Source organism: Micropterus dolomieu, linkage group LG04 (genome assembly GCF_021292245.1).
Source record: "Micropterus dolomieu isolate WLL.071019.BEF.003 ecotype Adirondacks linkage group LG04, ASM2129224v1, whole genome shotgun sequence".
NCBI classification, from domain to species: domain Eukaryota; kingdom Metazoa; phylum Chordata; class Actinopteri; order Centrarchiformes; family Centrarchidae; genus Micropterus; species Micropterus dolomieu.
The window spans coordinates 31,502,270-31,530,025 of NC_060153.1; the positions used below are offsets into that span (position 1 = coordinate 31,502,270).

The 27,756-nt window shown below is 41.1% G+C and overlaps 1 protein-coding gene across 8 annotated transcripts in view; it reads left to right on the forward strand.

The window, feature by feature from the left end:
• The window catches only part of tenm3 (teneurin transmembrane protein 3), an 818,277-nt gene that overhangs the window by 318,110 nt on the left and 472,411 nt on the right, over positions 1–27,756 (forward strand). For all 8 annotated transcript variants that reach the window (XM_046046662.1, XM_046046670.1, XM_046046663.1 and 5 more), the window contains exon 3: positions 6,401–6,448. The gene's annotated coding sequence lies outside the window, so the exon portion shown is untranslated. The remainder of the gene's footprint in view (positions 1–6,400; positions 6,449–27,756) is intronic.

Here is a 27,756-nt window from a genome sequence, read left to right on the forward strand (position 1 = left end):
GTAGATGAACCTGGGGCTAGAAGTTAAGATATATGCGATTTTAAGAAAGTTAAATGCTGATTGCTTTGTGAGCATACAAACAGCTCCTGAAAATGTACCAACGTAGCAGCATTAATACATTGCATGCAAGTAAGTTTTTGTCCATATTTCTCAGGGACCAAGCAGTAAAGCAGGGACACAAGGTCAAGGTTTTGTAAAGTTTAGGCTTTATTTAGCCAACAAATCAAATAAGGTTTCAAATCATATTACACAAAAAAGGTATCAACAGAATTACTCAAAGTGGGTCTTAACTAAACTGAGGTCAACGTAACAAAACCACAACATAAGTCTGAACATAACAAACCTGACCTCCTGAATGACACAAAAGGAGGGGTATATATACACACAGGCTAGCCTGCACCAAACACAAAGGGGAGAAAACTTAACTTAATACAATTTAAAAGACCCAAAATAAACCCAACAACCAACCATAAGAAAATACTAAAACAAACAAAATATTAATCTAACAAACAAAATATCCACATGCTGCTGTGTTGTTAAGAATTTTGTAGTTCAGAGTCCCTCTGCCCACTGCCAGGAGTTGGTTCCTTCCACTTCCTGTGGTGGAATATAAAAGGCAGTCTCAAACTCCAGCTCCCCCTTTGGCAGATGACTCAACAGCAGCAGCATGTGGAGAAAGGACAGATATAAATCACTAAATAATTCTTCTCAAATGAATACTACTGACCAAAATATGTGCACTCAGATTGGAAATTAGCATAATTTGTGAAAAGAATAAATATATCTAAAGAAAATGTGTTTGTGATTTACTTAAAATAAAGCCATTACTGACACTTTAGGTGTTGGCGGTTGATAGAACTGTCACAATATTTATTAAAAAACATCTTCTAAAGAAATGTTTGAACTTTTTAGCTGCAGCTTTATGTCTACAGCACTCAGTCACACATCTGTTATTAGACATTAACAAATTAACACCTGAGCGGTCACAAAGCACTGGTTATCAACTCAGTAAATCAACCCAGGGTTTCCCAAATGGTGTTCCCCAGGACTCTTTGCTTGACCCTCTTTTATTCACTATTTATATAAATCTATATAAATTGTACAAAATGCCCAATGCCACTTTTATGCAGACGACACTGTTATTTATAGCTGTGACTCCACATTAGCAAAAGCCTTTCACAATTTGCAAACTGCTTTCACTGCAGTTCAACACATTATGTCAGTTGAAGCTTGTTCTTAATGCAGACAACACCAAACTAATGTTCTCCAAAGCTAAAAATAGACCTCCAAATCTCCCATGTATTTGTGTGATGTGGCATGTATGATTGAGGCAGATATATGCGGATATATACATCTTGGAATTACAATTAATAATGACTCTCCTTTAAATTGCAGATACTACAACTTGCCAAAAAACTCAAGCTGAAGTTGGGATTTTATTTTAGGAATAAGGCTTGTTTCTCTTTTAAAGCCAGACAGAAACTTATTTCGACAACTTTTCTGCCAATACTAGATTAGTGATATTTTATATATGAATGCCTCTGCCCACTGAGATCTATTGACACCCTTTACCGTGGAGCATTGAGATTTATCTTGAACTACCAAGCTCTTACACACCACTGCACTTTATATACGCCGGGTTTGATGGCCTTCAATCAGTATACCAATGAGTCATTGGTATACTTTTATTTGCTTGGCAAGTCTGAGTTTGCTACCTTCTTATTTGTGCTTTTCTATCGTAAAAAAAAAAAAGTACTGTCTTTGTTGACTTGATTTTTTTAACTGTCCCAAATGTTTAAATGGATTTTGGTAAAAGAGCTTTTACATACTCTGCCCCATCAGCTTGGAACTCTCTTCAAAATAGTCTTAAATTGAAAGGACTAGTGTTATTAGTCATTGTGTCATTGTTTGTAATTCCAGCTGTGAATTATTGTGAGTTATGTTCTTGTTTTTTATAACTGTATTGTGGTATTGTATTCTTGCAACTCTTATATCGCAACTTGCTGCTGCCTATCTTGGACACTCTTTGAAAAGAGATTTTCAATCTCAGTGAGCCTCTCCTGGTTAAATAAAGGTTTAATAAATAATAAAAAAAAATTCAGCCATTAGCTTGTTCGCATAAAAGGAGCAGTGTTTGCAGCATGTGACCAATCGCAAACACTGACAAGTCAACTGGCAGAAGAGTATCATATTTTTGAAATGAAGGGAAAACTATAACATTAGGCAAATATGAAGAAGTGAAATACATAATCCAGACTAAGAGCAAAGTTGCAGCTGCCAAATGCAGGAAGGACAACTGGCAAAAAAGTTGCTGACTGTGTGAATGTGCAAGTTAACAGGCTTATAATATCACTGCCCCATCATTAGCATGAGTAGATCTGACTGTAATTACATACATGTATGCGATTAAAGTAATGTGTTGCTTAGATCAGGGCTGGAATTTCATAGAGGCCATGAGGGCCATGGCTACTGTGCCCCCTCAGGTTGGCCTTGATGCCCTGCAGCACTGCCCAAGCTGATTTCATCATTTTCTCCTCTGCCTCTTTCAAGTCAATATGTTTTTTAGACTCCGGCGTCTTGTATAGAGATTCTGAATTGTTATTGGACAACATCAAGTGAAACGCGATGCCCATAACCAGTGGTTGGTTTGATTTAGAGCTTGGTATGAACCACTGGTAAAGTGGACTATTTATGATGATAGTTTGACCCAAATCTAGCTCCAGCCAACGATAACAACAGTGCTAGTCAACCCGGTGTTGTGCATTTGGCCACAGATTTTCATTAACATTACATGTTATGTCCTCTCTTGCAATACAGAGGGGCATCTGATCGTGTGGGTGGTGGTCATAAACTTTCCACCTCCGTGAGGAAAATATTTCCTGTATTGGGTTGAGAAATGTAGAGTAAAGTGGAAGGAAAAGTTACACCACCCCCAGAATAGTTAAACGCCATATTGTCCCATACAATTCTAGATTCTTCCTTATCTGACCCCTTTCCTCACCTGGTCACCAAGGTGTAAAAATAGCAGTTCAGTGTCCCAGTTAGGAGTTTATGTAATGTTTCATAATCAGGTTTTTTATTCTTTTTAATAATATTATGTTTTGAACGTAAAAATAACAGTTTTGACAATAGAAGATAAACATGCTAAATGTGTGAATAAAGAATTTTGGTTGTGTTTGACTTTACGTGACAAATTAGTTTTATTACTTTTGAAAGACATGGTCACTGAATACATTTTGTGTAAAGGCAATAAAAAGTGATCCATAATTTAGTGTAGAAGCCAAATTGCAAGTGTGTGAAGAGTTTTGAAAAGTGAAACGTAGACTTCCACTATAAATAATTGTAATTTAACTTAAACTTTTGTATTTTGAGCATTTACACTCCAGGCCATGGGGGTAATACCATGGTTATAGTAGTGACCGTCATCATTACTGCTGTCTCTCTGTCGTGCCGCTTTGCTCTGTACATAACATAAGAAAAATCCTACAATGCCCTTCTAGTAGTAGTAATCTTGATTGCACTATTTGCAAACTCTTATTGTTTCCCCTGGGTATTTATCCCATTGATGCCCTATGCACTAAAATATCGTTCTAGTATTTATGGTTACTTGTAGATTTTACTTTACTGATGCTTGTACGTTGTTCCTCAAATGTAAGTCCTGTCAATACAGCACGACAGCATCTACAACCGACAAAGCCATGCAGTGAAAGCAGCAATAAATACTAGTAAGAGCTAACAGCACGAATGGCATCAATGGGGTAAATACCTCGGGAAAGATGTAAGAATTAACAAAGTACAATCAATACAAGAGAATTGTAAGAGGATAGAACACAGGAAGTGCATTTAGAGGTTAGGGGTTAGAGGTGTTATAAGAGAAAGTGTTCTTGGAAGAGATGAGTTTTCAAGAGCTTCTTGAAGTTAGACAGGGATGCCCCTGCTCTGATGGCGTGTGTTAGCTCCTTCCACCATCATGGGGTCACAGATGAGAACAGCTGGGACTGGGATTGCTTTGTGTGAAGGGATGGCAGAGCCAGGCGGCGTTCATTGGAGGAGCGCAGTGGCCGAGAAGGAAGTGAACTTATGTATTACATATTATGGAGTTTAGGTAGATGGGTGCAGACCCAGTACTTACTCTGTATGCAAGCATTAGTGACTTGAATCTGATTCTGGAGGCCACGGGGAGCCAGTGGAGGTCGCTGAGTAATGGAGTGACATCAGGCCTTTTGGGCTGATCAAAAACCAGACGCGCTCTGAACCATGTGTAGGGGTTTCACCCAAGGGGGTAAGCCAGGGATCGGACAGTGAAGTCGACCAAAGCGTACATGGAGGGATCCATGAAGGCCCAAAAATGACGTCAAAACTCTGTGACACCCCGTCGCACATTAGAGATGTAACCGTATAGCTTACATTATAAACTCTCTGCAATCAAAACAAACTATCAGAGCAATCAGAGTCGCTGCGTTGTTGTTTAGCAGGTGAGCCTCGTAGGTGCGCTGATTAAACGGTGACGATCCGAGTCAGACAAACGCACTGAGCCATGACACTTTTTGTTGGCGCAGCTATGCAGCTACCAGACTTAAGGTGTTTCTGCAGTTGTTCTACATCATTAAACCACGGTTATGCTGCTTGACATGCGCAGTAGACACTGGTGCCAACAGGAAGTAGCCTTGTAGTAGTATTTTATTGGTCCAAAACTGTCTTCACTGCTCTCCATTTGACATCAGCAGGGTGGCTTTGTCCAGTAAAATACTGTCTATGGTTTCACCGCACAAGCTGGGAGACCTGCTAAGAGGGCATTGCAATAGTCAAGGTGAGGCTGCTAAACGATTGGATTGTTGCAAATTAGCCACTGCAGTAGGAAACAACAAACACAAGAGTGGTGAGTATAACAAGGGACAGGTGAAACTAATCAGGACGGGGCCAACAATCACACGGGTGGACAATATACAAAGAGGTAGCGTAGTATTAAAAAAGAGGTGAGTAACAAAATAAAACATGAAACACAGAATTGAGGAATGAATGGCACACGGTAAAACATAACCTAATGCACAGAGCGGAATAACACAAAGACAGGAAGTCATGTGTCACATGAGACACATGAGGAAGGATTCCACCAAAATGAAACTGAACATACACAACATAATCCCAATATCATGACAATAACTAACTTGGAGTTGGCTCCTCATGAACAATGTCTTGTACCATTCATGTTATTAGCTTAAGCTGGAACTGAAACATTTACATGATAAATTAGAACATTATGTCTAATTTGCGGTTTTGTAACATCCACTTTGTGGTGGAGACAAACCGTTTTCACAATCAGTTTAAGCATGAAGTTAAATCAGTGTTTTACAGTTAGTGGCACAAAGAAAAATAAACTTTAAAGGCTGACATTAATCTGTCTAACCAATTGTGTCCATAACTGTAAGCTGTCTCAACCCTCTACCATATTTTAGACATGTTTCCTTCTTAAATAAAGTCTCAGTCCATCTCCTGAATAAACAGTTTTTCTTTCCCTGGACTTTGACTTTGAACATTTCTTAACCACCTTAAACATGGCCTCTTGCTCTGCTTAAAGGCAACGCTTGCCTGCAGCTCTGTTTAGTTTGCCCCACCTTCACAAGAGCTACACGGTACTTTCCATTAGCAGCTTTTGGCAGTGACAACATTTTGACCTCCATCACTCCTCAACACAGGTAGACCTTTCTCTATTTCTTTCCCTCTTCTCTATCTCTCTTTCTCTCTCAATACTTCACGGTTTCCAGTTGGAGGCACTTTAGAACAAGTGTGGTGCACTTTGAATGCCCTTACGTTGTGGAAAAGGAATGGAGAGTTCACGAGAGACAGAGAGAGAGAGAGAGAGAGAGAGAGAGAGAAACTGAAATGCTACAGACACGTGTGTGTGGACATGCATGCATGACTTTTATGTAAATGGCTGTGTATGAATTGGCATAAACCTGTCATCGCTGGGTGACCACAACCATACACTGTATGAATATTATCTCCTGCAGATCCATGGGTTTCCTATGACAGCACTGTGAACAGTAACTCTACTTCCAAGCTAAATGCATTTAAGCCAGGGTTCAGTAGTAATTATATCTTTTTTGACAGTTAAGACAATTCGCTATTTATGAATTCTTAAGATGATACGTAGTAATTACTGTCTCAATAGCTGCATATCAAGAGGCTGCCCTCCTCTTCTGCGTCTCTGAGGTATCTTTTGTGTTGGTCGCTGTCAAGGGGAAGTGTTTTTTTTTGTCAGGATAGAAGAAAATGTCTCTTCATTTCCGAGCACACTCACTTTGGTATAATTTGAACGCTTGTTTATGTTTCTTAGGTATTCATTTAATAAATCAATAGACAAAATTATTTTTTAATATATCTCCTATTCCACTTTCAGGTCCTCAGATGAAATAGCTGAATTCAAGCCATCACATGGTTATTTCTGGTAAGTGCTCTTTCTTTTAAAACTCTTCATCTTGGGATATGAATTGTCCCTGGGTATGAACAGGACAAATCAACTGAACAAATCAACCAACTGAAACATTATTTACAGATAGGCTATATTTTGGATTCCTGCAGTGACACAAACTAAGATACATCTCTTACATTTACTTCTCTGTATCCCACATTCACCTGTACCTCTTCTTGTTTTTTGATTTCTTGCTGCTGAGCAACTGATATCTTTTTGTGTCAGTTCAGGACAACTCAATTTATTTTGCATCACAGTGAAAAGACATTTTCATCCTCCTAACCATCATCCTCTTTCATATCGTTCACCCAGTTTTTTCCAGTGATTACCTAAACTGTGGCGGCCCACCAGTTTTATAATGAACCGAAAATATTTTTACACTTATCATAACATAAATATAGAGTCGCCTGGTGTCAGCTGAGGAACAAACGCATTTTGTAAATCTGTACTCTCCTTTACAAGTGCTGAAAAGGAGAAAAAGCCAGTGGTGGAGAAATTGAACCAGGTAAAGTGAAGGTAACGATGAACGCCAGTTGACGGCAACTTGAGTAAAAAGTACAGCAAAGTATATTTATAAAGTAGATATTTAAGTTGCTGTTTCACTCAAGCACAGCACACTTGAGCTCATAGTGAAGCAGTCTTGGGTACAAAGTTAGATAAAAGTTTGGAAAAATACACTGGGCCCAGTGAAAGTCCAAATTCTTTCATTTGCACTCCCAGAGGTAAATAAGTTTAAAGAACCTCATGAAGTAAAAAGTTTCAGTTAAAAAAAGAAGAGACCAATGTTGCCTCAGATATGGTCTACTGCCTCCTTTACACTCCTGTCTTCATACACACAGAACACTGCTGATTTTCAGCCAGTGTGTACATACTGTGTCCTCAGTGCATCTGTGTGTGTGTGTTCACACTGTAGACTGAGAGTAGTGGGTCTTCAGGGGCTGCTCTGTACCCAGGGCTCATTTTAATATATGTTAAAACTGGGGCTCACTGGAGAGCCTCTACAATGGACTGATCGGCCTCAGGGATGTGCATGCGTGCCTGTGTGCGTGTGTTTGTGTGTGTGTGGTTGATACAAGAGAGACAGTGGTCGAGGTTTGGACATGCGTCAATGGTCCGCCTGCACACTGCAACCCCAGCCCCTGACACTTTCAACACACACACACACACACACACACCAGTAAGCTCTGAGGTCTGACACATTGTGCATATGACTGTCTGCTAAGGCACAGCCCTGCAGTTCCACTTAATGCTAAAAACTTCACAGCGGTCATTCAACAACTCTGCTTCCTGATAGGATTTGCTTAGTGGCAGGATGTTTGGCTTCTTCAATCATTCAGCTAGTCACTACTTTGACCAGTTCCAGCTAGGCTCTGACTCATGATGTGTAGAAGGTTCAGCGCCACAATATCACATGTTAACATGTTGATTTGTAGACATGGGCCATATGGTCTGGTTGTTTTGTGTATTTTTATGGCAATAGCTGGGTGAATTGAGTTATTGCGGAACACTTTTTTTCACTTTAGCAAGCACACAAAATGCATGTTTAGTTATAAGTGTGGCATCATATTTTTTATTTTTTTTGTTGTTATGAAATGTTATGAAATGCTTTTAGCGGGTTTCATTAAATATGTGTAATCTACTATTATATTAATGTGATACTTTTGATTTTAGTTTATATTAAGGCTATGTGTACAATGGCCTTAAGAACAGCGCTAAACTTCTGAGTTAAAAAAATCATAGTAAGAACTTAAAAGCTTTGTTTAAATAACCTTTTAGTCAAGTTTTAATCTGAGAATAAAACAAACACATTTGTGTTATGTCTACCTAGACTCCCCTGAGCATTGAATCAGCCACACCTTAGTCATCACAGTTTCACACAGTTATTTTCCCTACATTTATGTTACCAATATCATGATATGCTAGTAAACACTGTAATGGAAAATTTATTTTAAACTGCTTGACCAATTTCCATAATCCAAAAAAAAGTGATAACCAGCAGGTGAGGTCCTAAAGCATGTATGTGAGTCAAAAACATTTCCATAACAGAGTACTCAAGGGTTGACCTAAAAAGTGAAACGTTTCCAGAAAATGTTTACTAAGAAGTCAGTATATTTTTAATTAGTCCAAGTTGTCATATTTTGTTATTTAATGTCTTTCAAACTCACCAGTGTTCATTATTTCACAGCTCAGCTAATACAATACGTATGGCACATTTAACATGTGATATAAATGTGTTTAATTTGAACATTAGAGAGAATCCCACTGACGTACAGCATGAACATTGATGAATGTTCTATATGTAGTGTGGGTTTTGGGGCAGATCCTGCATCTTTTATCAACTCATCGTCATACATTTCCAAAATAAGGAAAGTATGCAGCTGCTGCCTCTGCTGGTCACCCTTAACTGACTTAGAAGAGCACTGGAGACTCTCTAAAATAATTTTGTAACCTCGACCAAATCTTAACACTTGTGTATGCACGACACTTACTCTTAGTTTTAAGAATACGGACACAACTGCTCCACAGAAGCCCTGATCATACTGGCAGCTGATAATACGCTGCTGGTTGTAATAATGAAAGAAAGTGTATGCATGTAAGGGTGGCAGGGGAATTAACATTAACAGAAAAGAAAAATAGGGATGTAATATTAAGAGTGGATTGAGAATCAGGACAATATACCCACTTTACCACGATCATTTTGTTCCCTTGTCTCAGGAACAGAGTAAAAGCCAGGGATTATTTTGTACCATGCATGATTTGTCAAATTAATTTCTGATGTAAGCATAATTTACACAACCATAGTCATTTTTAGAACATATAACTTATCCTGAAAAGGTACAAAGAGCAAAGAAAAAGAGAAAAAAACTCAAGTGAGGAGGAAGACACAGTTTGGTTTATTTTCCTTAAACAATGTGACAGAGGACATAATTAAGCTGTTAGGGAAGCGTTCTCGTTCCTAGCTATTACTCAGTCATGTAAGTAGCAGATAAACAACTGCTGGGGTGTAAAATTATGACCTGTCAATAGAACAGTAACATCAGCGGGCGAGTCATGAGAGATACTGACAAGGGAATGAAAAATGTAGAGGAAAAACGGAAAACAAAGACAGAACAAAGCAGCAAAAAACCACAAAGCACTTAGTGAGCTGACAGCTATGCCTGGCTGGCTGAAATTAAGGCAGGCATATATGCAGAACACATGCATAGTTAAAAATGGATGGATGTATGAGTGACGATACTCACGCAATTATGACTATTTACATGCAGGCCTTTGTAGCTATAGTTATTTTTATATTTCAAGTATACTGCACCTTTGAATCAAACTCCCTCCCTCCAACATATTTAACATAAACAATACACATCAGACATTTGAATCACTCTCTCTCTCTCAGTATATTAGTCAGTGTCTTTACCTCCTGCCCCCACCCCCCACCCTCCCCGCCGGGAACTTTCCAAGAAGCCCCTCGTAGTGCTGTACTAGGGTACCCAGAGGTTAAAACGCTCATAAATATTTTACCTGCCCAACCAGGTGAAGACAAAAAAGCACTATACTTGTCTGGTGTGCTGTGTTCAAGAAACGGTGGGGGAGAAAGGAGGAGGCACGTCACACTGCACGTTTACATGTGCAGAAAATAACCGTAAATAGACAGAATAAAAGGCCACTACATCCATTTAAAATTAGGAGGATTAAAAACAAACAAAAAATCAAGCAGCAAAAGCTGAAAGTGAAAAGTACTTTGCATGACTTGTAAAGTGACTTGGAATAAAATTTTTGCTCCACTTTAAGGGAATAGTTTAACTTGTGTATTTTCAATGTTCATGCCAAAGAGCTTTGTGGAAAATATTGAGGTGAGGAGTGGGCTGGAATGACATTTACACTTTTACTTAGCTCTCCCTGGCGGTATTAATAGAACAGAACTGTTATTTTTAGATTACAACATTCATGCAGGTAATATAACCTGACTGGCAAAGTGTCCGTGTGTACTTGTTTTATTTTCTTAATATATCTATCAAACACTCAGCCTCTGCATCAAACCAATGCATGGCCCTACTCATAAGCTCAACAGGCTCATGTGAATGGATTGAGACAGAAGCAGTATACTGAGTTTCGAACATATTGAGCAGATGGATGGAGAGAGGAGTAGTGGGCTTTCTGTGCACATTTTGCCTTCTTTCTTTGCATTAACTGGCACAACAAAATCTAAACCCCCAGTCAGGGGGTTATCAACTTTCTTTCTGTTAACATAGGTTTTCTTCTTCAGGCTCTGTACTCGTTCCCACAAACAGGGGTGTTTGACGCGTCATTTCACTCCTCTGCACTTGTGTGTCGCCTACTTTGGTCAAGAGGAACAGGTCGTAGAGCTATGAAAAATGTAACACAGCAAAAAGCAACCCTGTTGCTGCAAATAATGGCAAGAGAGGAATGCTGGCAGAAAATTGTTAATCGACTTCAGTTTATTTTTAACGTGACAGCTGCACATTGTTGCGCTCTTAAACTCTAAATTTGATACAGCATATGTAGGCATTTTATTCCAGAACTGCAGTCTTACACTGTCCCATAATGAAGGATGCATGGAAATCAGTTTAGTTTTTTGGCCAAATCAAAGTTGAATGAATTTTATGGATAAAATATTATCTGCTGTGATGGATTGCCGACCTTTCCAGGGTGTACCCCGCCTTTCGCCCGATTTCAGCTGGGATTGGCTCCAGCCCCCTGCGACCCTGTACGCAGGATAAGCAGTTGACGATGGATGGATGGATGGATGAAATATTATCTGTGATAAATACCAGATTCGTTTCCTAATGGGTTTTCTATTAGCTGCAATGTGTAAAACGCACTGGGCAGCAAATCAGGACCAAGCATAAAGCCATCATCAGAAGTGATTTGTAGTTGGCAATGCGACGCATACAGTTTGTGCTACTGTAATTACACAACTCCGCTCTGTGGCATTATTAATGTACGGCTCAAGTTTACATTTATAACTTTTTCCCTCAGCTGAAAATGTATATCGCTCATAGAGAACAAATGCAGGAAAATAATTAGTGAAAGGGCAGTGCTTTTTACAGCCAATTTAAATCACTCTGAAAATAACCACTATGGTGGTATGGAGGACTGATCCTGGCAAATAAAGAAATATATACAGAAATAAATAAATGCTTAATAAATAAATAAGCATCCGATTAAATGCACAAAAAATAGTTAATAAATAAATGTAGGCAGTAATTAAATTATACAAGGAGACATAAATGTATATATCTATTTTAATTATCTTCTTTATTTATTCACTTTATAATTACTTTATTTATTTATTGTCTGTTATCATCTTCCCCTATATATCTTCTTTGGAGGCATATATGTCTACATGCCTCCAAAGAAGAAGGAAAACACAAACTTTTTACAGCTATGTATCTCCAAGCCTACAGGAGGTGAATATTTGGAACTGAAAATGTACATTTAAGGTGGAATATCACTTCAAGGATCATGGTCTTTTTTTGACATTACTGATGTGGATATATTTTACACTGCCTGCTCTACTGCAGGTTTAACTTAGCTCCTGGAAAACAATTCATCAAAAACACACTGCTGCCTTGATGATCATAATCCATCATTATAAATTATACTGTACCTTCACCTAAGATGAGTTGTTATTGCAGCTGTTGTATTCCTCTTTGTATTGTTGTCTCTGTATATAAATATGTATCTGTCTTTATAGACTGAAATACACAGTTTTTGCACAGGTGAGGTGGGATTAGAATAACAATGCATTAAAGTCATCGTTTTACATTAAATCTGTTAAAAATATAAAAATGTGTAACAACAGTTAAATACAATAAGCTGTCGGCCCCCCTGGTAGCTCACCTGGTAGAACATGTGCACCCTACAGCAGCCCAGGTTCAATTCCTTTGCTGCATGTCATCCCCTCTCTCCCCCTTTCCTGTCTCTCTTCAGCTGTTCCTATCTAAAGGCAAAAAGACAGAAAAAAATCTTTAGAAAGAAAAAGACAAGAAGCTACCAAATTCACATTCTCCTTTTTCATCACCTCCATGTTTGCTTGTTTTGTTTTCTGGGCGTGATTTTGCCCGTGATGGAGCTGATCAAGGCTATACTTACAATACTTACAATATTGTAAGTCAGTGGTAGACTTTTTGAAAGGGTCCTCGCTCCCAACTGTTTTTCAATAATGAGAGAAAAGTGAATGAAGACAAAATAGATTTTTATTATAACAGATAATATGTGAAGTCTTGAAAGAAAGTCTTTGGGGCCTGAACTCTACAGGGAGATTTCTTTGTAATCAAGGGGCATATAAATCCTAAAAGCCCAAAAAAAGAACACAACCCAATAGCCTACCTCCACCCCTTTTCTTACTAACCAAGCAGGAATGAAACAGACCATGATTAATCAAACAAAAATGGTATAATCTACAAAGAGATAGAGCTTCTGAGCTTAGCCAGCAATGACTAGACGACTGCAATGCCCTGCTTGCAATGTATAGGCTTTAGCCAGCAATGGTTATATAGCACCTTTCTATTCTTCCAAGATGGCAGAAACAGTACAATACCTAATATTCACCATGAGGTGCACAGTTAAAGTGTCCCAAATAACAATCACTCTGACAAAGCACTCCACACAGAGTAAGTCATAGAAAAATGAGAGACATCCTGCAGGTATAAACGAATGAAAGAGCAGGAAGGAGTTAATAGATAATTAGAATAGTTAGGGGGCCGAGCCAGAGGGGGGCTGGGGGCCACACATGCAAAACAGCGTGGCTCCCAGTACCAGCGATGCTGGGTACCCTATTGAAATCACCCAGATTTTTATTTATTTTACATTTTTCCATTGGTAAAAGCCATACTGCAGCCTACAGCGTAAAACTTATGAAAGTGAAAGCAGGGATGTTATAGCCTGCTGCACACACCTCACATTGTGGATCATATGCACACTCTCCGTCATAGACCAGTGTCAAAATGATCAAATGCAAAGCGATGCGCAAACACAGATTTGACACTTGAGTGCTTAGTGTTGCACAGCATGTCTTGAAACAGTAGTGTGAAAATACATGTTAGATTGTGTTTGCTTGCAAATTGGAAAGAGTGCATTTGTAGAAAATTATGTGTGTAAAACAGCGAATAAATAATCTACAAACACATGCGCAGACAACTCATTTTCAACGTACAAGGTACATTTATTAGTCATTTTACAACAGGGTTGTATAATGAGATGAAGTTTGTAGTTCCCTTCAAGCTACTCACAAAAGCAAACAAATCTGCAGTCTGCTGGTCCAACAGCAGAGACTCCTACATCTCTTGCCAGAAGGCAGCAGGGTGAACAGGCTGTGGCTGGGTGGGTACTGTCAGTTAGTGTCCTTTGGGCTCTGACTTAGTTCTCTGACATATTTTCTCAGGGCTGGGGAATCCGTCTCTTGCCTGGCAAGTCTCCAAATTGACACCTTTAACTATTAGGGAAGGGAGAAGTCAGATTGCAGATCGATGCAGTGTGTTTGTGTGTGTGTGTGTGCGCCGCTAGTTCATACTATAGCCGTGTCCCCAAATAGGAAACAGCTGATTTTGTGTTTCAGTGGTTAAGATTAGGTTAAAGTTAGGGTTAGTCTCCAGGAAATGAAAGTCTGTGTAATGTCCCGAACAGTGACATAACACACGTGTGTGTGTGTGTGTGTGTGTCTGTGTGAGAGAGAGAGAGAGAGAGAGAGAGAGAGAGTGTGTGTGTGTGTGTGTCTGTGAGAGAGAGAGAGAGAGAGAGAGAGAGAGAGAGAGAGTGTGTGTGTAAAGCACTTGCCCTCACAAGTGCTGGGGCAGCTCCAGTGAGTCACAGTGCCATGTATACTTCTCTCATCCAACATTTACAAGCTTTCTGCTCTCTCTCCCTCTCTCTCTGCTGCCAACACATTACCCACGCTCCACTGCTTTCCCTTCTCTCCATCTCCAGCTCTCTCGTTGCATTTGCTTACTCTTCATTTCACTTTGCTTTTGTCTTGTTTCATTATCTTACATTGTATTGTTTGTCTTTGTGTCCTCTCTCCTCTTCCTAAAGTCTTTGTTGACACTTCTCGTCATCTTTCTAGTCTTCTCTTTATCTTGTCCATTTATTTCTTTTTATTGTCCAATGTATTTGCCAATATTGTTATTATTATTATTCCTACCAGGAAATCTGCCTTCCCATGCATGAAAATAAGCAAATCTTTGCACATAGGTCCAGTCCTATGCCAAACTCCCTCAAAAGGCATTGTGGGCCAATACTTCTGATGGTGGTGCTACAGCAACCGTCTAAACTTTTATATTTTAAAAATACATAACAAATCAGTCATATGTGCTGCCACTTTGCAACTTCACCAAACATAGGCAGAATTGTGCAGAATTGTTCAGATGCTTCGAGCTCAAAGGAATTATGAAGTCCATCACTTCAATTAAACCTCTCCTCCCCATTTTGTGCTCAATTGACACCAAATGTGCTACACTGCGTTTTCAGATCGTTTCCTCCACAAACAATCAGCCAGTTTTTCTGAACTGTCAAAAATATTGAGTCCACAGTGCATCACCATGTTATGGTAAACAGTACTATAAACAGCCACTGCAGATTCTCGCTAAATAAATCTCCAACATTTATAAAAAAAAAACCAAAATTGTTATGTCATGGTAGATATAGTGCCGGATTTACTAACATCCCGAATAAAGATGTCTGTGAAGGTTCTCAGTCACCCAGGACATAGTTATCCAAAAACGATAGTCGTCAAGGTCTTCGGTGCCACCCGTGGCCATGTCTGAATGACCATCATTGGCATTTTCACCTGAGGCCAAGAGGTTTTTATTTCTATATATTGGATATAGAATAGAATAATATAATATAATATTTTTAATTTCTCTACGTCTTCTTTCATTATGGCTGTGTCTCCTTCTGGCAACGATAACAGCAGCCATCTCTGCACAACGCTTTTTGTGGCGGTTTGTATCTTCCTTCAAACGTATTAAATACATATGCTGTTGCAGTCACATGAAATTGCCAGTAGGTTTGTTAGATCACAATCCATCCATCCATCCATCTTCATCCGCTTATCCTTTTGACGTAAAGGAGCAGCGGCTCTACTCTGAGTTCCTCGCGTATGGCTGAGCTTCTCACCCTATCTCTAAGGGTGCCACCCACCTGAGGAAACCCATTTCGGCTGCTTGTACCCGCGATCTCGTTCTTTCGGTCATGACCCAGCCTTCACGACCATAGGTGAGGGTAGGAATGAAAATTGCCCAGTAGATTGAGAACTTTGCCTTACGCCTCAGCTCTCTTTTCATCACAATGGTGCGGTAAAGTGAGTGCAATACCACCCCCGCTGCTCCGATTCTCTGGCCAATCTCCTGCTCCAGTCTCTCCTCACTCGTGAACAAGACCCGGAGGTATTTGAACTCCTTCACATAAGGACTCATTCCCTACCTGGAGTTGGCACTCCACCGGTTTCCTGCTGAGAACCATGGCCTCAGATTTAGAGGCGCTAATCCTCATCCCAACCGCTTCACACTCAGCTGCGAACCGATCCAGTGAGAGCTGAAGGTCTCGGACGGATGATGCCATCAGGACCACATCATCTGCAAAAAGCAGTGACGAGATCTCAAGCCCACCGAATCGCAACCCGTCCCCACCACGACTACGCCTCGATATCCTGTCCATGAATATCACAAACAGGATTGGTGGTAAAGCGCAAACCTGGCGAAGGCCAACCCTCACCTGGAAAGAGTCCGACTTACTGCCAAGTACTCGGACACAGCTCTCGCTTTGGATGTACAGGGATTGGATAGCTCTGAGAAGGGACCCCCTCACCCCGTACTCCCACAGTATCTCCCGGGGGACCCGGTCATATGCCTTCTCCAGATCTACAAAACACATGTAAACTGGATGGGCATACTCCCAAGCCCACTCCAGGATCCTTGTGAGAGTAAAGAGCTGGTCCGTTGTTCCACGGTCAGGACGAAAACCGCATTGTTCCTCTTCAATCCAAGGTTCGATTATAGACCGAACCCTCCTTTCCAGCACCCTGGAGTAGACTTTACCAGGGAGGCTGAGAAGTGTGATGCCCCTGTAATTGGCACACACTCTCTGGTCCCCCTTTTTGAACAGGGGAACCACCACCCCAGTCTGCCACTCCTTGGGCACTGTACCCGACTTCCACGCAGTGTTAAAGAGATGTGTCATTCAAGACAGCCCCTCCACACCCAAAACCTTTAGCATTTCTGGGCAGATCTCATCAACCCCTGGGGCTTTGCCACTGTGGAGTTGTTTGACTACCTCAGTGACTTCCACCAGGGAAATTGACGAGAAGCCCCCATCAGCCTCCAGCTCTGCCTCTACTAGAGAGGGTGTGTCAGTCGGATTTAGGAGTTCCTCAAAGTGTTCCTTCCACCGCCCAATTACCTCCTCAGTCGAGTCCCATCCTTACAGTACACAGCTTGGACGGTTCCCCACTTCCCCCTCCTGAAGTGGCGGATAGTTCTCCAGAAGCACTTTGGTGCCGACCGAAAGTCCTCTCCATGTCTTCTCCAAACTTCTCCCACACCCGCTGCTTTGCATCTGCCACAGCAGAGGCTGCAACCTTTCGGGCCTGTCGGTACCTTGCAACCGCCTCCGGAGTCCTCCGAGAGAGAAAATCCCGGAAGGCCTCCTTCTTCAGTCGGACGGCTTCCCTGACCACCGGTGTCCACCACGGTGTTCGAGGGTTACCGCCCCTTGAGGCACCTAAGACCTTGAGACCACAGCTTCCTGCTGCGGCTTCAGCAATAGAAGCTTTGAACATTGCCCACTCAGGTTCAATGTCCCCAACCTCCACAGGGATGCCAGAAAAGCTCCGCCGGAGGTGTGAGTTGAAGATCTCGCGGACAGGGGCCTCCTCCAGACTTTCCCAGTTCACCCGCACTACCCGTTTTGGTCTACCGGGTCTGTCCAGAGTCTTCCCACACCCCCTGACCCAACTCACTCGGGTTCAGATCAGGGATGCCATTCCTCCCAATCATGCCTCTCCAGGTATCTCCGTCATTGCCCACATGCACGTTGAAGTCTCCCAGTAGAACTATGGAGTCCCCTACTGGAGCCCCATACAGAATTCCATTCAGGGTCTCCAAGAAGGCCGAATACTCTGAACTGCTGTTTGGTGCATATGCACAAACAACAGTCCCAGTCCCCACCCCCCACAACCCGAAGGCGTAGGGAGGCGACCCTCTCATTTAGCCGACATGCTACAGCATTAGCTCGCCTGCTGCTTTCAGTAACTATTTTTTACTATCTGTGTATCTGTCACTGGAGGCTCAGCAATGTCAGCACAGCTACATGTATTGGATGGTAACGAAACAATTCTTGAGCTGGACTGAATATTATAACAAGATTTTGTCACTCTTTTTCACAGTTAGATCGCATTAAGTATGGGTTGCCAATGGCGCAATGGATAAGACTATTCCTTTGGTGTGAGAGACCAGGATTCAATCCCCCACTGTGACCCATCCACCATTGTGTCCCTGAGCAAGACACTTAACCCCTAGTTGCTCCAGAGGCTTATAGCAATTGTAAGTCACTTTAGATGAAAGCGTCAGCTAAAAGAATAAATGTAACTTTACTGAAGTGTTAGTCCTGAGTATTGGTAAAACCACAATAGACCTAAATTGAATATACTGTAGCGTTAGCTGGCTGCTCATTGGCTGCATCACTATAGGCTAACATTAGTAAACAAATCGCTCCACATTTGCTTTTCACCGTTACATCTTTCAGCACATAAAACTTTATTGTTGTTTTGTATCCTTACGTGGAGCCGGTTGTTTTATGGTGTTAGTGGACTGCATGTCCTTAGCTGCGGTGTTGTCGCTGTAGTACGAGAGAGGCTCGGGAGCGCGCACAGGGCTGAATCCGACACGGTGTCCTCACATTAAAAGCAGAATAGTGTCGGATGCAAGCAACAGAGAAAACAGGAGTGTGCTTCATTTCTAAGTGAGTTATGAGCCCATTGACAATAAGGCAATGAAAATTTTATTAATTTCATTGAAAAACTTCCCGTTAAGGGAAAAATAGTGTGCTATCTTCCACTTTTGAAAGACGTCATTCTGCGTGTATACGTTAGTAGATCAGCTTATGTGTTAATTTGCTGGTGATATCAAGTTTGCACAGGTTTTTACTCATGCAAACCTTTAGTTAATCTGGTCCATAGTTTGATCAATTTCAGAACTGGATCTCAAAAAGAGAAATTTTGACAGTATTTTGAATTCTAAAATTACTTCTTATATTGAATTAAAATATTAATTCTAATATCAGAAACTAGGGCAGTGAATGGAAATAAACACTAACACCAGTTCGTCACTAATGTAGCAATCAAACTTCGACAAAATAAATGTAAAATAAAGACATATCTATGTTGTCTATTTGAAGAACACAAATTATTCTTGATCAGTTCTTTTATCTTGATAATTGATTTTTTGATAGTTTGAAATATGCCTTTACATGCAGCCCTGGTGATTGCAGTCATAGTGGGAAGCCATCTTTGATTCCACACTCTTGGCAGGTAGCTCAACAAGATCATGACTTACCATTGGTGGCTGAAGTTCGAACCCTGGGTGATGCAGAATAAACATGCTAATGCCTACATAGGCCTTGTGCTATGTGGATAATGTGCATTTATGTTTTTTTTTTACGGACACGTGTACTGATGGACCTTCCAGTATTTCTCAATTATCTTCCATTTTGATCTCCGCTCTCCACTTTACATTTCACTTATCCATAATTTTTTCTTCTTCTTTTGTCCTTTTAAATATATCCTCCCTCTCCTCCACTTTGCATTTCTTTCCTATGCCTCTCCATGATTCTTTTCACTTCTTCTTGATCTCTCTTATATGTATTCTCTCTTCATATTAATTTAGTAATTCCTCTTCTCTGGTTTCTTCTATTTACTAATTTTAGCTTCAATATTAAAACTGAACTTTATTATATATACTATAATACTGTATTGCAATATTTCTTGCAGGGCAATTGCATTAGATTAGCATGGGACAGGAAATTTGATTATTTTAAACTGCACAGGTGTTTATGTTATTGTATCCACCATCATAATGCTACTACTATTTTCCAAACTGGTTTTCCTCAGCAAAAAAGCTCACCATGATTAAAAAAGTTTAAATTCCTTTGGCCAAAGTGCAATAAAGGCCTGCTGTTGTTTGTGTTTGAGAAACAATATCACACAAAAGAAAAATAAAGTGATGCTTGATTATTACTTATGCTTGTTTAAAGGAATGGTTGTCAAATACTATGAGTAAATACAAGCAGAATCACCAGTGTTGACATGATGCAAATGCCACAGTGCTGGCTGTCAGATGTCCAAATTTGCTGAGACAGCGTAGCATAGCTGAAGGTTGCTTTTAGGGTTTGTTGGTTATAATTTAACCAACAATCTCTGGTGAAAGGGAGTTTTTATTTATTACATTCCCGCCTTATTTCTATCTGAAGTGTTGGATCTATCACCATCTCGTAACATTATCCAAGTAATTTTAGCTGCATAAACCCAACCTAACCTTAGCATGGATGTTATAGACAACATAAGTCAATTGAGCAAATGCCCAACAACAACATTTATTTATTACAGGAGGACAGCAATAGTGATAGCATTAGCTATAGCATCCTGTTTTGTGGCTGTATTGCATTATGGACTAATGAGGTATGTGTGGGGAGAGAAATCTACATCTTCGGCTCTATTATTATGGATTTCTCCCTGTATAATTGGTAAACATGGGTAAAAAATATTGTACAAAGCCTTTTTACCACTGACGCTGATGTGGATGAGCTGGAAATATCTGGATATGAGGTCACAATGTCCATGCCTGGCTAATTATTCAGAGTAATGAGAAAGAATACACGAGCAAACATGGATCCTGGAATGTTAAACCAATCACTGTTTAAACAGTGGTTAGGGGTAACAGGGCTGTTTTTTCTTTTAACATACCAGACAGTTTCTCTGTCTCAGTGGTGAAGCAGACAAAAAAATGTCAATGAAAGTCACTTATGTAGTATAAAGTAATTAACATTTTGTAGTTGACTTACATTACTTACATCAGGTGACATCCATAAGATACTTATTTTAACCTAAACCACACTCTTTTCCTAAACCAACCTAACCAAATGTGGTTTTGTTGCCATAACCTAACCAAACGACTACCTTTTTTTACAATGTTTTCCACGTGTTAAACTTATCTTACTGAAAGTCTGGTAAGCCTGTCGCTGGGCTGGTACTTGTCTGATGCTTGTACATATTGTTTTGGGAAACAGACATTTATGTTATTTTGGGACACTTGACAAACTACCTATTTTGTCATTTAGGTATGAGGATGTGATGTTTCTATGTTAATGGTGACATCATCTTAAAGGAATAAAGTGTAGTTTTCAGCAGCCACTAGTGGTGCGGTTTTAAGATTGCAAACAGGTGTGTGCTCGTATGCGTGCTCGCTTGAACTCATGAATGAGCATATTTCTAAACACAACCGCTTTCATACAGAGATCCTGCAATAAACGCGGAAACACCAGCATGCCGGCTGTGGCTTTTCACACAGTCATGTTCAGGCTCTGTTACGTAGCCGTAAGCTCAGCAATGTCAACACAGCTAAATGCATTGGATGATAATGAAATGGTTAGTGAGCTAGACTGAATAGTATAATGAGGTTGCTGTCACACTTTACAACAGACCGCAGTAAGTTACTTTACTGTAGTGGCTCTGCAGTTGTATTGTTGTTCTGTGCCGTTATTTCGCATTATTGTACATAATGTGGGTCGCATTAGTTACAGCTGCTGAGAGGTGGAGAGGTTGTGTACCTAAATAAAACCACAATAAATCTAAATTGAACATTACGAAGCAAACAGTGGTAGGTCTGTGCTAAAGTACGTTAGCTGGCTGCTCCTGACTTGCATCAAGGCTGATATAAACAAACATACATACTTTCATACTTTCTTGTTGGCTAAAATCAACATTTTCACATAATACTGGTGCATAATATACATGTACACAGGACAGTAATATGAATCGTAGCTGGTGAAGTAATGGGGCAAGCCATAACGTTACATTTTATGTATTTCAGTGTACTGGATAATGTTAGCAACTGCTCGGCATTATCCGACGAGCTAATGGGATTCTCTCCGTGTTTCTCTAGCCACTCTGATGTTGACGGTTTTCACTGACATTATGTGATTCTCTTTGCCTGACAGGCTTCAGCACATAAACCATTAGTTACATATTGTAACAACAAATTCTAGAAGTATAGGTCCAGCCCTCTAGGGCACTAGTGGGTTTGTCCCTCACGCGCATGCGCAGCACTGAAGAGCTTTGTCAACGCACACCAGCGGTGTGGTCCTCAACCACAGTCTCAGCCTGTGTATAATTGGCTGTGAGACCTGGCATTGGGCTCCCAGATAGCTTTTTCTTCAGAGAGAGCCAGGGAGGATCAAAGCTGCACCAATACTCATAGAGTTACAATATGTAACTAACATTCTATTTCGTATAGGCCCTCTAAGGCTATCGCTAGTGGGTTAGAGGCAAAGCAGCAAGCACAGCAAGCACAGACACACCTACCCAGAGTATAATAAAACGGTCCCTGCCCGGCATTATGCAATGCGCAACGACGCACCACACATGCCCAAACGAATGGCATAGCAGAATTTCACATATTCTTGGGCTTGGGACAGAGAAGGGAGCCCTGCAGCTGTATAAGCGCACTGTAACAGTACAGAGTGAGTCATAAGAAACAGGAGACATCTCGCAGATAAAATCTTTTCCTCTGTGGCACTGCATAGATACCTCTCGTGGAGTGTGCTGTGCCTCACCGGATGACAGATGAACCTGTGATATGGCTTCACACAGCCAACAGGTCTTGCGCTGTGCTGACAGAGGAAGACCTATAGACTTCTCTCTGTAGTGCACAACAGGCGCTGGAACGGCGCTAGGTAGCCGTGTGCACAACATAGTATGACAGAGGCGATGGAATGCAGCTTCCTTCTCTGACCTGTGAGGAAGAGCAAGGAAGCTTGTCAGATCACCCTCGACCTGAAGGAGCTTGTGATGCTCCCTGGGCATGAAGGCAGGTTAGGACCCAGGACAGTGGAACTGCTTTACCCCTGGATTCTGAAACATGAGGGAGCCACAGAGAGGGCAGCCAGATCGCTGACTCTCTTGGCAGATGTCAGTGCCAAAAGCAGTGCTGTTGTGCACACACTCCAGCACCTGTGTAAATGTCCTCCCCGTTATCACCCTGTTGAACAGGGACATGTTGAGGATGGGTCTCATGCCTCCAGTTTTCTTCCTTACTTCCTACCATTTAGCCTGCTTACGTAGGAGCTCGTGCAGCTCCATCAGAAGGGCAAGGTTCAGAACCAGGGATGACGGGACAGTTTCCAGTATCCCAGTGAACAGGTGGGGGGGTCAGCAGCCATCTGTCCATGGAGCATGAGCCGCGTCACTCTGAAACTCTGTAACGCTCTGAAAAGCGGGCGTACATGCTCACATTGCGCCTCGGTTTACATGAGGAGCAACCACTCCGCTGCCCTCGCTGCCATGGATGGATGGGGGAGAGATCCCACCGCGACCCATGGGGGCCCTGCTTGAAAGGGCCGGGAGGCCCGCCGGGGAGGCATTGTAATAGGGAGGGCGCAGGACCGTCCGAGTTCTGCCGTTTTAGAGGGTTTTGCTCACAACAGGAAGAGGGAGGGTTCTGAGAGCTTCCACAAAGTGCCGGGCAGGAGGGGGGGTGGCCTTCAGCATGGCATATATTTTGTCCGCACAAGGCGACGTCCCCATACTCATGGGCCCAGTGTATCGCCACTTGACCATGCCAGGAGGGGGAGATTGTTACATCTCTAACCACTTCTCCCTGGGGCCCAAGCTCATAACAGGGAGAAGGGGGTTCACGCCATGCAGGAGGATGAGGCTCTCAGCATGTGTGGGTGTGTGTGCGGCTATCCTTACGAAGCAGTGTGACTGTGCTCGTGGGCTCATTGCCATGCAAGGTCTCTGTCTGAGAGGTAGAGAGTTCTGCTTTTGACAGTGAGTCCAGGCTGCGTGATAGCTACCCGGCTAGCCGCAGCTGGCTCATACAGTGTGAGAGAAAAGTGAGACAGTTGAAACTGACTCTGCAGAGACAGTTACAGCTGTGAAACATGCTGTTTTTGTTTTATTTCACAAACACGAAGTAAAGGCACACATTTCCACACAAAGAGTAATTGGTGTCCAACCAGGAACAACCTATGCCGGGCAGAGGAGCCGGCTGGGGCGGACGGCCCTCCTTCACCGGCCCTCCTTCACTGCCAGGAAGGAGGGCCGGTTTCTGAGCATAGCGAGTGTGTGAGTTGTCCACACGAGTCAATGTTATCGGACTCATGGAGTCATGTCACGCCATCTCACATGCGGAGAGAGAGTGTGCTGTTTGCAGTGATTCCAGTGCTGCTTGTTAGACGTCCGACTAACACGCAGCTGTCTCACACAGTGTAGAGAAATGTGAAAAAACAGTGGTTTACATCTTAAAACGGCTGTTTTGTGCAACACTAATGACATGCAGTTTACAAAAAACACATTTCACCCTCAGCGTTGCCTGCCGTGCGTAATGTGTGCAGAACACACGTGGTAACACTGTCACACACTTCTGGATGCTGGCAGAGAAAATGTGTGGCTGAAGCCGTGATTACACCCCAGACCACAGCCGGCCACCACCGGGGTTGATGAAAAAATGTGAGCCGAATGCCAGGTCTCACAGCTACTTATACACAGGGTAAGACCGTGGTTGAGGAAAACCTCTCTGACAAAGCTCTTCAGTGCTGCGCATGTGAGCGAACCAACTAGCGATAGCCTTAGAGGGCAAAGCCTATATGAAATAGAACTTTATTGTTGTTTTGTATCCTTACGTGGAGTTTATGTTGGCGTTTGTGTTGGATTCTGTGGTGCGCTGGGAGCCGGTTGTTTTATGGTTTTAGAGCGATGCATTTCGTTAGCTGAGATGTTGTTGCTGTAGTCAATAGAGGCTCGGGAGCACGGACAGGTCTACATCCCGACCCGGTGCCTTCACATTAGAAGGAGAATAGTGTCTGTTCCAAGCAACAGAGAAAACAGGCATGTACCTTATTTTAAGTGAGGTTAGAGCTTATTGACAGGCAGTAAAAATTTGATTCAAGTGGTTTCATTGAAAAACAGTCACTTTTTTAACTCAAGAACATCAGACTCTGACAGAGATACAATAATGTGAGAAGAAATGTTTTCTGCTAATATTTCTTTTTGTACCATGTTCATTACCCATCTTTCAATCAGAAACTGTTTTGCGACCCTTCTGCTGTTGTATGTTGGAAATGTACATTAGTAAGGAACTTGATCAGGCAGACCTGTCAAAAGTTTATTCAATTCATAATAGACAGGTTTTACACTTCACTGATTGCTTTAGATTCAGACCATGGTGGTGGAGACAGGAATTGGAACAATGAAAACTCCAGTGAGGGTTGTTTTTTTCAAGGCTGTGTTGTGGCACTATTAACCTGGGTTTTTGGAGAAACTCTCCCTATCAAAAGTGATTTTCTAGGGAGTCCATTTGGAAAAATAATCTATCCAACCTTTCCCACAGCCTCTTTGTCTTCAGTTAGAGATGACATATGAGTTTTCAAAAAATGTGAGGCCATGTTCAAGGACAGTCCAAGTGCACTTTCAAGGTGAAATGTGGCAATAAAAGGAAAAATAAATCACTCACACATTCCGTTGCTCTCCGTTCCGTTTGCCATCTGCTGGCTGTTTTCTCTTCATGAACTGAGAAAAACAGACAAAAGTATCGGCAGACAAAAAAACAGACATTAAAGGGTAACCTAGTACTGGTAAACCTGGACCATGTTTCCCATGTTTTTGTATTGCAGTAACTAATGACAAAACAAAACAATATTTTTTGAAATTGGTCCAGTATGGCACGAGCAGGCTGCAGTCAAACGCCCCATCAAAGTTCATCTACTAAAGTGCTTATTTTTTCCACTGACAGGCTCAAATAGTTAAATGATAAAACTTGTAATAGTGTCTGACAACATTATGGAAAGGATCCCTACAGAAGACCTTTTTTTAAACAGTAAGATCTTTTTTTGCTAACTATCAATGCCTTTAACACAAACGTAGCTAGCTCGCTGGTAGCGCTTCTGGTCGTATGAGATGCGCCTGGGTCTACCGCTGCCTCGATCATTAGTTTGTTTGTGTTATTGTGTGCCGATTTTTTTAACCCTTTAAAAGCCCTCTGATATTTGTTTGTATTTCTTGAAGTTATATTAGCACATTGTTGATCATATAATTTGCATTACCAATATTCTGTTAGTTCTTCTAGATATTGCTAAAATAAGAGCTTACCTATTAAAAATGCTTCACCCATATTAAAAGGTAAATTTAAAAAAGCTAAAAAATAAAATGTGTTCTATGTGCATGTAATGTACATGTAAAATGTTAACATTTCACACAGGTAGCTTCACATTTTAGGACATTAGCTGGAATAAGAAATATTTTGCTTCCCGCTGGTATCTTCCAACAACTCAAGGTCACATATTTGTTGTAAAAGCAGTGACCTTATGGGATTGCTTTTCTGAAATCCCCAAACCTATATTAGTGACGATTCAGTCAGAAATCAGAATATTTATTTATTTAGAATATTTAAAACATATATCAATAATAACCCTCAAGAACGCCATGATAAAATTGAGAGGAAATTTATTAGAATTAATAATTACGTAGTTATTTTTTCATTATGAAAGAAATCTACCGTTCAACTTTCCTTTTCAGGTAAACTCATTCATTTCAATAATTTAAGTCCTTGACACAAACATGAAAATTATAAAAAAACCACTATACATGTCAAGTGACCACAAACCTCATCGTTAACCTCATGTCGTATTTCAAGTTAAGTGGTTCAAGTCCCAGTTCAAGTCCGCTAAACTGCATGCACAAACTGAATGGATTCATTTTGTCCACCAACCTGCAGCTTGCAGCCGCAAAAGCATTGTGCCTTTAAATTTGTTATTCTCTCATCGTTCTTTTCTTCCTACATTGATCCTACATTGTTGTATTTTAGTGTGTTTTTGGTAGAAATTGTCAGACCTGCAGAGAACTGGTAATTGACTTTTCAGTCTTGCTTTATGACGCCGTTCATTGCATTTGGTGCCATAATGTAGTGTGATTCCCCCCCCCCCCCCTCAGTATATTGTAGTCAGTGACAGAGCTAATTATACAGCTATTACTACTTTTAAAAAGCACCTTTTGTCATATAACCTACATCTTACAATAATGAATTTCATGAACATAGGCTCTAAAGAATGAATACGACTCTAATGTCAGACTATATCACACACTACATCTCTATCTGCTATGCCTTGCAAACCACTTTGATGGTATTTTTAAGGGTCACGTCAAACATTTGAGGAGGAGGAAGTAAGAGAAAGTGAGAAGAGAGGTCCAAAATGTATAGCCTCAGGGGGTAGCCAAGAGGAAAACAATTTGTCATGCTGTCGTTCTCTTTGTCCTCCCCCCATTCTTTTTATATTCTGTCTTACTTTTTCACTCTTTGTTTGCCGTGTCATTTACTTTCAAAAACCCTATTGAATCAAGACAACATTAAATGTCAATAAACAAAAAAGCAGGGTTTCTCTGGGTCATCCTCCACAGCAAAAAAAGATTTGAATACCATTTTCTGCATTTCTTCATGCTTTTCTCATCTTCCCAGCGACTTAAAAGCAACACATTAAAGTCTTTTCAGATGGTAAGCGCCTGCATACTCGCTTGGATCTGTAAGGTCTCACTGCGCTCCTCATGTGAAAAGACAGGCAAGTAAATGCCAGGCACACTATGCGTGGTAACCATGGCTTCGGCTTCTGAATCTGTATCCCTGCCTGCCAGTTAAAACTATATGTAATATTGCTGGATACATCCAGTCTTGAGCCAATGCTCTGCCATGCGAAAGTCCTACTGTATATGTCTCGATTAGCCTGCATCACCAAACTAATTTGCAAATGTGTATTAGTCTAAAACCTCTCAGTCTATTTTCAATTTCTTTTGGATGTTATCAACAGACACAGACCAAAATGCTTCTGAAAGCAACTAGATAGACCTACTACAAATCAGAGCATCAAAATATGTCATGTAGTGCTGAGCGACACATACAGTTTTCAAGATTTCAAGAAAACAATGGCAGCCTCAAAATTCAGCTAAATATTTCACTAAAATGTCTTTCTGAAAACATCTGAGGGGGTAAATAGGCAATGCAGTAAGA